Source organism: Pogoniulus pusillus, chromosome 32 (genome assembly GCF_015220805.1).
Source record: "Pogoniulus pusillus isolate bPogPus1 chromosome 32, bPogPus1.pri, whole genome shotgun sequence".
NCBI lineage: Eukaryota > Metazoa > Chordata > Aves > Piciformes > Lybiidae > Pogoniulus > Pogoniulus pusillus.
The window spans coordinates 4866497-4879307 of NC_087295.1; positions in this window are offsets into that span (position 1 = coordinate 4866497).

Consider the following 12811-nt stretch of genomic DNA (forward strand, 5'->3'; position numbering starts at 1 on the left):
CTATCAATAGCTGCAAACAACTTTGCACTCTCAGTAACAGACTTTTTTCTCGGCAGAATTCAGCAAAGGGTACCCACTGCAATCCATGTACCTGCTTACACCAAGCACAAACAGAAACAAGGAGATAAAGTCAAGAAGAAACTCCAGTACAAAGGCATGGGGAGCTGTTAGAGAGCAGGGGAAATGCATGAGGTTAACAGAGAAGCCAAATGACAGTAAATCACTTTGCCAAATTCACAGTAATGTCAAATTTGACCAGAAGAGGAATGCTGCAGCAGCAATCCACACCAAATCACAACAGCCAGAGTGCAGGATCCCAGGTAACTCCTCAGACCTCAAGGGACACATGCTTAGGGTGCACTGAAACTTAATGCTAACCCTATCTGCTCATCCAACAGTTTTCAGCAGCAATTCCTTACAGTAGTCTACCTCTTAGAGTACACAGAGAGCAAGAGAACAAAGACAGGTTTCCAGGAAGATATGTTCCTAAAAGAAACCCAGCAGTAATAAAAACAATAACCATTCAGCCCTGTTGAGAACCAGTCTCCCTGCATAGATGTTAATGGGCAATAATTAAGAATTTTCATTCCCACAGACTTCAGGTGTTCGACCTTAATTAAGTACACTTACAGCAACATATAGAATGGGAAAGAAAAACAAATCCTGCTTTGTGACAGACATTCACAGCACTTTCCCAGTTAGGTTAACAGCTGGACAAACAGCAGAGAAACCAGCTGGGAGGTAGCCAGGCTTGTTATCCAGCAAAGCTGCTGTAATTTAGCAGGCACTGAGATAAATCAGCAAGATTTGAGACACCCAAGAGACCACAGATATTTTGTGACAAAGGAGGAGAAAAATCGTAATTTCTCAGGTGATGAATGGGAGGGGTAGGAGAGTGGTCCAAACACCTGCAGACATCAGCAGCTCTGCAGTCAGCAGCCCTTCATGCCATTCGTGGGAGTCACAAATTAATCCACAAGGAACCGATATGCAGGAGCAGTGAATCCACCCTGAGCTCTCCAGCCCTGAAATGAACTGTAAATGACTCATTAAAGGCCAAATACTGTTATCCTTCCTCACATTGCCTGGGATCTTAACCCAAGAGTGGTCCCTTCGGTTTCAATTAGTTGCTATCCTGATAGGTGCTGACTAAATAGCAGATAAATGCCCAACCTTGGCAAATTCTGAATTACTACTTTACTGAGTGAGGTTTCCAACTAGATGCCTCCCTACTTTTTGCTTTGAAGCTAGTTCATTTACTCAAGGTGAGAGCTTTCAAAGCTCCTTGATTGTTCAACACCACCCTTCTTTGTGGAAGAAATTTTTGGGTTCCATACTGCCCAGTGACAGGACGAGGAGCAATGTGCACAAGCAGGAACACAAGAACTTCTGTTGGTAGTTTACACTGAGGATTTCTGGAACTGCCCAGAGAGGCTGTGGAGTCTATTCCATGGAGAGAATCAAAGCTTGCCTGGATGAGATTCCGTGCAACCTGCTCCAGGTGAATCTGCTTTATCAGAGGAGGTTGGACAAGATATCTCCAGAGGTTCCTTCCAACCCCTAGCATTCTGCAAAGTCTCCTATTTTCCTGCAGACCAATGCCATAAGCTGTACCTGCACAAGTCTCAGCAGAACCTGGAAGAGCAGCTGGCTCAGGGGCAACCTCAGCAGAGGGGATGCAGGGAGAGCCTTCCCTCACCTTCTGACAAGGTGATTTTTAATCTAATTTTTTTTTCTTAAGCTCACATTGCTAACAAAGAGCAGCATTTGAACTGTGACCTGGGGAAGCACACTGGAGAAATAATTTTTTTGCATTTCAATTTTATCTTTTAAGAGAGGTAGGACAGCTGCCCTAGTGTCAATTCTGCCTCAGCTCAGAGCCTGCTCAGAAGCTTCAAAAATGTTCCAAAGAGGCTTTTAGAGATACTTGTCTTATATATACCTTCTGCACTGGGCTATGTGAACATCAAACAAAGTCCAAACCAAAAGCATCCAAGGTATTTATGACCTCCCAGGAAGCAAAATTCATAAGAATCAGCTGTTATTTTTAATTTCATAGCTTTTTCACTAACTTCAGTAAAAGGGAGAGAGAAAAAAAAAAACCCTATTACTTTTTATGGCTTCTTGCAGTGGGTTAAACACAGCCTGGTTATCCTATATTTATTGTGGAGCCATTCAAAGTTGCAAAAGAATATGACAATGGTTTGCATCAACCATTTTTCCCCTAGTATCTGTATTTATACATGACACTGATCTTGCTCCATAGGAAGATTAGACTGACATGATGTTCTAGCAAACATAATGCCTTTCAATTTCAGGAAACAAACTTTTTTATTATTATTATTTCTTTCAGTTTCTCTTCCTCTACCCACTCCTCAACAGCCAGAGAGTTTTTTCCTATGATACCTGTGAGCACAGGCCAACAGAAGGTCATCAGGAGAGCAAGCCTGGGGGCAGCAGCATTACAGGAAGAGCTGAATTATTTGATTAAAAGTTCCCCTTTTCATCTGCAACTTCAAACTGTTTTATTTGCTCAAAGTGCTTTTGTCACCTCAGATGACTTTAAGTGGGTATCTTCAGTGCCAAAGTGCCCAAGATGATCCCAGAGCCCCCCATAAAGTTCCAGGCAGCACCTCTTAAGGCAGGAGAGGGCCAAAGATGCTCCTGGGAACCACTGCAGAGACCAAGCAGTCACACACAGCTTGTTTCATCTTTTCCAGTTTTGCCACTGGGCTTATTTGACAGTTGGGTAAGAGGATTTGTCTGCTTGGTGGTAAGTAGGGAAGCTACATAGAGATCAAATTACAGAAGTTTTAAATATCTCATGAGCTTTTTTCCAGCTTGATCCTTAGCCATTGTCAGACAAGCAGCAGGTGCCTTTGCTAGCAAGACACACAGGAAAGGAAAGCAGTTGAGTGAAATAAGGACAAATAAATAAATTAAAATAAGCTTGCCATGAGAGGAAAGGCTGAGGCAATTGGGCTTGTTCAGCCTTGAGGAAAGAGGCTTTGGGGACACCTTATCACTATGTTCCAGTGTTTAAAGGTGGCTAAACTGAACATGAAGACTCCATTTTTACAAGGAGTCCCATGGAAAAGATGAAAGGTAGTGGGTACAGGTTACTCCTAGGAAGGTTCTGATTGGACATGAAGTAAATTTTTCATAACAAGAACTATCAGCCATTGGAATGATTTCCCCAGGGACACATTGGATACTTAGATTCAGCTGGACAGAGTGCTGGGCCATCATGTTTACACTGTGCTTTTCTTAAGAAAGGTTGGATCATATGATTCTTGAGGTTCCTTCCAACTTGGGATTCTACAATTCAAACCAGACTTGCCTTACTCTTCTCTACATTTCCCTTCCTCAGATCTTACCTGACTGCAAGCTCACCATTAGAGGCCAGACTGGAAATAAACTAGAGACAGCAGCCCTGGTAACCAGCTTCACCTTGAACCCAGAAGCTTTTCTTTTATTTGAGCCAGCAGACAAGAAATCTGCCAGTGGGGATCTAAAGGTCACATTAGTGACACCACCTGGAGCAAAGGAATGCAGCTGATTAAAACATTAAATGTGTGGGTACGTCTGCAGAAGACTACCAGAATTTGGGAGCACGGTGGAGAAAAAAACAAATTATTCAAAGTAAAACCAGACACTTCCTAAGCAGCCAGTCATGGAAACAAATGGATCCACTTCAACTCTCAGTCATTTATAAGCAAAGAAAAGAATCACTCTTACTACTTTTGAAACCTGCAGACATTTAATCATCCCAAAACTCATCATTCTTAAAATTAAAAAAAAAAAGGGGAGGGGGGGGGAGGGGGAAGAGTAAAAGAAAGAAATCAAACCCCACAAAACTAAAGAACTAACTGGCTCCTTTCTTCAGCTGATTTCTCCCCAAAGCCTGAAACCTGGGCTGTGCACACACAGCCTGCTTTAGAGCAGTAAGGCCTGAAGAGACTGAACAACAACAGAGCATCCTCCTTATTCACAGAGGACTTTAGATGACCCAGGAAAGCTCGTAAAACAAGACAGACATAGCAAAGTTTACTAATTAAATGGAAGCCATCAAAACTAATTTAAGATTTTAAAGCAATGTCACAGTGTTTATAAAGGGAAGCTGATGCTGTTCAAATGGCTCCTGAGAGGACCATACAACAGCAAGTTTGCAGCATCCAGACTATATTTGCCTACAAGACACCTCATAATATATCTATGTACACCTATTAAACATGAAAACATACACAAGCCTTGGCAGTCTAGGCAACTGCTGTGGGTTTAACACATACTGGTCCTAAGTCTATTTATTTTCTCACATGCCTTGAGCACCCTCAGCAAAGCCCAGAAGGCTTCAAGGAAAAATTCCTAGGGGGCAATACCATTGCCACAGGCAGAGGTAGAAAATAAATGACTTCAGGTGCTTTGGGAACATTAGTGGTGCTGCAGGCAGAGAGGCAGGCAATAGAAAATAAATACAGCTAAACAGCAGGAAATATATTACTTTTGCTCCTTCAGGCTTCCTACTGGGGAAATAGATGGCAAATGCAATGTTGGAAAGGGCTCCTAGAATTACCAGCACCCCTAAATGAGAAAATTATCCCCTTCCCTTTTAAATTCTTCAGCTCACCCTGCTAACACTGTGAAAACTGAGCAGCTGCAGTGGAACCCTATGCTGCTGTGGTCAGCACCCAGGCTCCCTGAGGATAACCAGCAACAAGGCCAAGACAGCTTGGTCACCAAGGGAAAGTAAGACACCAAGCTAAGATTACCTTGAGTTACAAAGCAAACGCAAGGGGACTGGGGACTTACAGATGATTTGTAAGCAGACAGCCTTACAGGCACTGTCACTGTAAGCAAAAGAGACAAAGCACCACCCACTCCCTCCTCTTCTACAGGGACTTCTGGCCCATTCTCAGAACTTGTTAGATTTCATTCACAGAGACCCTCTTGAGAGAGCTTGTGAATTTAGCTAATCTTGACCTCTAGCAGCACAATATTTGTTTGCTGTTTCAGCCTAAGCAGCACATGGCTTTCAGAGGGCTAGGCAGCTCCTGTGTAAATGCACTGCACAGCCTAAGGCCAACAGAGCAAGCAGGCTAGCAGCAACCATGGAGGCACAGCAGTGCAAATCCCAGGAAAAAAAAGCCTCAAAAGACCATCTTCTGGTCAGATTTTCCCCCTGCCATGTGAAATATGTGACCTTTCTTCAATTTGTTTACAAAGGCCTGTAGTGATAGGATGAGGGGCAATGGCTTCAAAATGGAAAAGACCAGATTTAGACTGGATGTTAGGAACAACTTCATTACCACGAGGGTGGTAGAACAGTGGAACAGATTGACCAGGGAGGTGGTTGGGGCCCCATACCTGGAGATACTCCAAGTGAGGCTCAACAGGTAGAGGACGTCCCTGATTGTTGCAGAAGGGGTTGGACTAGATGACCTTTGGAGGTCTCTTCCAACCCAGACCATTCTATGATTCTATGATTTCTTCACATGCTCCTAAGGTCTTTGGGTGAATCACAGAACCAATGAATTCCAGCATTACATGGAACTTTAAAAGCTATGAGTGGGTTTTGATTTTTAACCTCCTTTTTGGAGAGACTTTTAAAATAACACTGTGAGAAACATAGCAAGGAATTTTTAAAAGCAGCAGTTTGCATTATTAATATGAATGAATTCTAAAGCTCCAGATTTACTTTTAACTTCTTGCTTTTCCATTATTAACTTTCCTCTATGCTGTACTCAGTGTAACCTCATGTAGAAACATGCTGAAGTAATTTAATATGACAATGGAAAGGGCTTGGATAGTTAGAGCAAGTTCACAGCCATCTGTAGAAAAAAATGGCTTGCAATCTTTTTGACAACTAGAAAAGAAAGAACATCCCTGTATCTATTCTTATCTGGAGATGATTTTGGAGCAGCTGAAGACATAGCAGGGTTGAGGAGGAGCTGTCAGAATGACCCAAAAGGCAGAGAAATGCAGTGCAGTACAGTCCATACTCCCAGGAGCAGCAAGGCCAATATTACTCAGAATAAGGTACATCATCTTGTGCAGCAAAACAGCCTTGGTAAATGGTTGTCTGCAATAGAGAAGACATATGGAAAGTGCTGTGCCTGGGGTTACTGCTTCTCTGGGAGAACTCAGTGCTCTCCTGTCCCAAACCGACTCCAACTCCAGCTGCCCCTTGCCAGTGGAAGGTGTCAGGTTGGCACCCTCCAAAGCCTTGAGGGTCACATCAATGCAGTGGTACAAGCCCTGGGGCAAATCAGACTGGGTATCATGTAATGCCCACCACTTTCAGTTCAAAAGCTGCCACCAGCAAGGTGGGCTGCTGGAAGGTTTGGACTTCTAACAGGCAGTGTGCCAACACAGCACAGGCAGGGGTGAAAAGAAAATGGGTGGACAACCAGCAGGGTGCAAGTGGAGAAGACCTTCTCTAATTCAGAAAAATAAGGTTTCTTTGTGCCATGATGCTAGCACTTAGCAGTAATAGGGCTGTAACAAGCTGTAAGTGTTTAGGGATGAAAGAGGTTTTATTTTGTTATGAAATAGAGAGGAAATAATCAATTATTAAAATTTTACTTTTAAAACTGCCTCTTATCTAGGAGTGGAATATTTAGCAAGCCAAGAGGTAGCTATATTGAAACAGCATGGCCAAGAGTAGGCTGAATTTCTCTGCAGCAGCCAGAAATTGTTTGGTTTCTGGATAAGAGAAGCTTAAAAAAAACCCTTTATGTGGAAGCTGGAAGACTTTATGACATTAACAGAATTAGCACAGAACAGAAATCTATGGTTGACAATATTTCTGGCACAAAGTACAGCAGAACTGCAGAGAAAAAGGAAAATAAAACAAAAGCATCAAAATAAATATACAATTAAGCTACCTGAACAGTGAAAAAACAAAACACTTGGAAGGTGTAAAACTCTCCACATTGCAATAGCTTTAAACAAAAACACTTAAAAAGAGATTTTGTGCTGGTACTATGCCAAAACAGAGCAAACATTAATTAGTGGTTATTCAAGAAGGGTACTCTGAAAATGTTAATTAAAAGGGGCTTTCAATTAACATAACACAATTTATAGGGAGATGCATAAGAAAAAGGCTAAGCCTTTGCTTTTGGCTTTATTGAAACAGTCATGAGGTCTAGCTTCAAAACTGTAATCAGATCATGTTGCTCACTCCTGATCTGGTGGAGCTCTTTTGGGTAGAAAAGGTGACCCAAACCTTCCATCACGGAGAGCTTCTGAAGATCCCTGTTCCCAGCAATAAGACACTGCTCAGCTAAACCTGCGGCCCAAATGAGTCCCAGAAGACAGAGATCAGCATTGTCTAGTCTGACTACTGCATCTGAGACAGAAGAGTCGTTTGCTTCATGAGAGGCTGACTCCGAACTGGAATACAACTCTGCTCTTCTGCAAAATACATTCTCCATTCAGCTCTGATGTGACTACATCATGGTGGTGTTCAGATATATCATAAGAGTTTATTTAGAAGTCTATCTGCAGGTGAGATGTCGTTTGAGAAGCCTTTCATTTGCTGTACACAATGTCTTAGAGAAAAATACTTTGCAGAGCTTAAGTTCAGGCACTGTGAACGATGTATCTCTAATATGAGGGAAAACAGGGCTGAGGAAAAGAGCATCTCCTCTCGTGGGAAAAGCAGGCTCACTGATGAATAAGATGATTAATAGCTAAATGAGAGAAGATCAAAGGCTGAACAGTAAAATCAAAGTACTCATACAAGCTTCCCAGGCAGGTGTCAACAGCCTGGAGCTGTGGTACACAGAGCAGGGCAGATAGGAAAGCAAGCAGCTTGCTTTTGACTTCTCTTTAACATGGAATAAGAAAGAAACTTGGTCAGGCTGCCATGCAGGAGGGTGCAGGAAGAATCACTGGCCACAACATCTGGCCTAAGCCTGTTGCATGCAAGTAAAGATCCTGTCTTTGCCAACTCAGAAGAGTGCCCTGACTTCTCTAGTAAAGGCATTTCATGACATGTCTTCAAGACAAACAACACTCGAGCCTCAGGACATTGGCACACGTGTGCCATGTGCACAATCTTGTGACTTAGAGCTGATGATCTCCTGAAATAGGCTTTAGAAAGCTTGAAGACTTACTGGAGAAGGGCAGGAAGCTGGCAGCAGAGCTGGCAGCGGAGGGCACAAATATCCTTTAAACAGTAACACCAACGTGCAGTGGACTGATAGAAAATACACGTCAGTGCTGCTGGGGCAAAAGGCTCTATGCATGCCATCAGATGCAACAACACAGGTTACAATGAAGCATTCACCTCAGTAAGGACAAAGTGCAGCAGTATCTTCAAGGAGAAGCATATTCTCACATCTTTCATGTGTGAAACAAAACTCTCATAGGTCTTGGTGCTGAAGTTTCGCAGCACTGTTGGTGCCAGATGCAGCTGCTCATTGGCCTTGACTTCTGTACACTAGAGACACATAAACAAGAGAGTTGCCTTGCCAGGTAAGCATCCCTGCTAAGCAACCCTGATTAATCCATCAAATTATGACAGCGTTCTGAAAGGATGAGCAATGCTGCAAACTTCACGGTTCAAGGCTTCACAGTTGAAAGAAATCATCTCTTGTCAGCTTTCTGCAGGCTCAGTCAGCTCCACAGGTACTGCATCACACAGGGTGAAATCCCCTCTCAGGTAACAAATGCCCTTGCAGGCTGGGTCTAGAAAAGTGCCTAGGAAATTTGTGAATGAGGTACTGTGTGCTGAATGACGCCCTTGTGCACAGTACTGCCTTTGATAGACGCACAGAGAACATGAGAAAAATATTCTAACTGTTGCAGAAACAGGAGGTGAAGCTGAAAGGTCTTGGATGTGGTCTAAAATCAGAAGTGCATGTTATGGGAATCAAAATGGCTACTTGAGGGGATTAGAGAATGGAGCAACACGGTATATGGAACATGCTTGCACAGCAGCCACCAAGTGCCACCCCAGTCTTTCCAGGTTCCTGGATTCCCTCAACACTGTTGATACAGCCCAGAGCAGTAGAACTGACACTTGAGCTGGCAACTTCAGACTGGGACTGGATATCCACAGCAGGGAAAGAACTAAGCAAGTCAGCAGGGAAACGTATGATCAGAGACTTTCTAGCTGAACTATGCAAACTATAGAGTTTTGGACACACTGATCCAGCCAGAGAAACAGTCTCTGTTTGCTTCTCACCTCTCCTGTAACCTACGCACTTTTTCATGAAGGTATTAGGCACAGCTCATTACAACAGTGGCACAATGTTTGATTGAGCATCAGTGTTCACTGCATGGGAAGAGGACTAACAAGGAAATTGGAGGGTCTTTTTCAACAACACAATGATCAACACATTGTTAAAACCTGCACTCTGAAAAAGACTTTGTTTTCCACAGAGGGAACACCATGACCCCATTGTGACAATATCAATATTTCCTCATTTTGTCTGGACTGCAGACACCAGAACAGCTTCCAGTGCAACAGTGGTTATCTGGGTATATTTTGGTCCAGTGAAGCAAGAGCATCCCAGATTTGTCAGATTCACTGAAGTTCATGCTGGACAGTCAAGAAACCTTGGAGATAAACAAAACTTCTTTTTTTTTTCCCTGGCAAAGCAGTGGGGGCAAGTTCTTAAACCAACATCTTGGAACTAAAGTCACAGAAGAAAGGTAGGACAAGAGTAAAGGCAGACTTGATTTGTACTTGAAATTTAATTTTCTGCCAAGGGGATAATTAAGGGTTCTCCAGGACACTGTTTAGCAAAGATATTAATAAGATATTGCTAGAGGTATAAGACACATGAGGGTGTTCCCGTTAGCTGTACCCTTCATACATCCCTTAACTGCAAGAGGTGAGTGTTGGCCCACCCAAAGAGAGCTGTGTGACAAAGAGGTCCACACTCCAGACTGTCCCCCACACTGGTGATACCTGCAGTTTATCAAGGTGACATACTGAAGAGCCAAAGAAGGTCCTGAGTCCTCATTTTCCCTTCTTTCTTGCTGGTTAGTTTACAGAGGCTGATTGCATTTACAGCTTTGATGAGCTCTGTGCTTTTGTGGAAGCACAAATTCAATATTGTTTCAGCCCATGAGGTGATATAAGAAGCCAGTTTGGCACTTCGGTATTTCACACCCACTCTAGCTGGAGGATCACTTTTCCACCCCTCAGATTATTTTCTTCCCCAGATCACATTAGGAGCTCACTCCCAAACCTGTAGTAACTTGTAAGTTGCACATAATGAGAGACATCTGCTCTGACAGCTCTCAGACCGAATCTGCTTAGGCCCCCTGCCTTTCAATGATCCCTCCACAGTGATCATGGGACAAAGTGCTGTATTAGGCCCTACGTGCTCCCCTCAGGTAGAACACAAAGGATACTACCTGCCCCCCTATCTTATTCTGGTGCTGCAGCTCCATACCCATTCTCTGCAGTTTGTCCCACTCAGCCCCTACCCTCTTAGCAACTTGCAGAGACCAGCCTGAACCAGAGCACCATACACCTTGGCAGCAATATTCCCACCCCAGCTGGCTCACGGGCAGCACTTGTTCATGTGGAGAGCCTCTTCCTGCAGCCTGACAGCTACAGATGGCTGGAAACTACCTTCCCTTGCATTGTGAGGAGATCTAATTGTTGCTCTTGTGCTGCAGGGCAGCTGGCAAATGGACACTGAAACAAGGAATAAGACATCCACAACCTTTCAGGGGTCTATGTGAGATACTGGAGGCATTGTTTAGGATGCAGTACATTGGCTGAGGAGAACCTCTTCTAACACAAAAGCTACATTATAAAACCAAACTGTTAAAACAGGCAAAGGATCTGAAAAGTGCAGAATAGGAGGTGCAAAAAGAGATCTCTGGGGAAAATGAGATACCAAAGAACAGAGTGAGTCTGTAAGCTCAGCAGAGTTTGGTTTTCCTATCACACATGAGCCCCTCATGTTTTGCCTGTAGAACCTGTACCTGCAGCCAGGCACAAAGCAAACCCAAGAAATCACCTGCAGTGACACTAGGTAACTTCATCACTTGAGTCTAGGCAAAAAGATGCTTCACAGGAAGAAAAAAAGAAAATAAGGAAAAACAAAGAAGGGGGGAGAAGAAAGAGAGATGTACTTTTGTCACAGCACACCAATGCACTCACAGGTCTTGCTTGAAGCCAAAGCATCAAGCAGGACTATAGAAGGCAACCTTTTAGATAACCTTGGTTGGAAATTTGGTTTCCTGAAAAGGACACATGGTGCTCTGAAGAGGGCAGAGTTTACAAGCAACATCATTGGAAAGTTGCTAAAAACCATCTCACACAACTGTCAGCTGCCTACAGTGAGCAACCAGCTCAGCCCGCTGTACTGAGGATTTTACTGGGTTTTGCATGACCTTGTCCCATGCAATGTAGGGCTCTGCTTAAGTTTGGAAAGACATGAAGGCATTATTCTTCTATGTGGAAGACCCTGAAGCAGTGACACTGCATTTTGCTTACCTTTAATCTCTGAATCTACCTTTGAGGACCATGAAGTTTGTGCTGAGAAATAAAAACAGCAGAAGAAAAAAGCTTCTGAAGACACATCTAAATACATGAAAATTTGGATTGGGAGGTGGAGAGCACAGGAGCCCACAGTGCAGCCCTCTTGTCAGGAGTCTTTTAGAGAGACAAATTAATGTTACCTGAATATTACCAAGCAGGAAAGGGGAACAGCCCAGTAGCAAAAACAGAGATGGGAAAAGATGTTAAGAATTCTTCACTGCAACACTTCACCTTCTTGTAATGTTTTCCCCACACCTCCACGTCTTTTGATCTCGATGTCATCCTCTATGTCAGTTCACAGTGGGCTGTAAGTAGACATGCAGTGCAGAGCAAACCGAGGAGCTCACATGCAGACTGCAAGGAGACAGAGATTCAGACTCCAGGGGCCAACATAGCAGGAGTAAAAGGTGCCTTGGCCTTTGCCTACTGGTATTTTGATGTTGTCCTTAGCGTGAAAACTTTGAAGCAAAATGCATTTTCATCTGCATTTCAGGAATGTCTGTGCTATTGATTTGCCCAGCTTGGAAAGCACTGAGTAAACTGATCAGGTATTCACATCAGCTACTGAAAAGCATGTTTGCCAAAAAGACAGAGCAGAACCTAAAAGTGGGGATGTTTCAGTGCAGAGAGAACAGCAATAACCCACTGATACTATAAGGCCATCTGGAGAGAAGAAAAGGTGCTCCAAATTCCACCAATGCTCAGCCATCAGCGGGCACCATGTTTCCACCTAATCATTTTTGCTCAATCCCTAGTTCTCCCAACTGGCTGTGGTTTTAGTCCTAGAGGAGCATAGCCGGCAGCAGCATTCACTGGGTCCCCTTCACAGCTCAAGCCCTATGAGCACGTTGTTACAACAGTGCACAAGAGAGGAAGGACAGACTCTGTCCAAAATTAACTTTTATTTATGAATAAGCTAGTCACTTCCATTGAGGAGTATTGACCATTTTTGTAGTCAATAACAAAGGCATATGAAATCTCACTGCAGATTTAAGTGTTTTAGCATCTTGAAGGTTAGTTCAGTGTATTCCTCCAAAGGCTTGCTGGTGCAGAATTAACCAAAGCATACGTCATCTCTTCTACAGGCAGCATCATTTCTGACATCTTCAGAGATAACCACATGGATCAGGAGGATTATTGTGGCATTAACTGCTCTGATTACATCCCCTACAGTTTAATAACAAGAGCAGTGAGACTGTAGGTGTATCAACAGAGTTTTGGGATGGTGAGCAAAAAAAAGTTGGGGGTTATTAGCAGAATGTGAGAAAAGAAAAGGTCACACGCTCAAATGTGTCTCTGAGG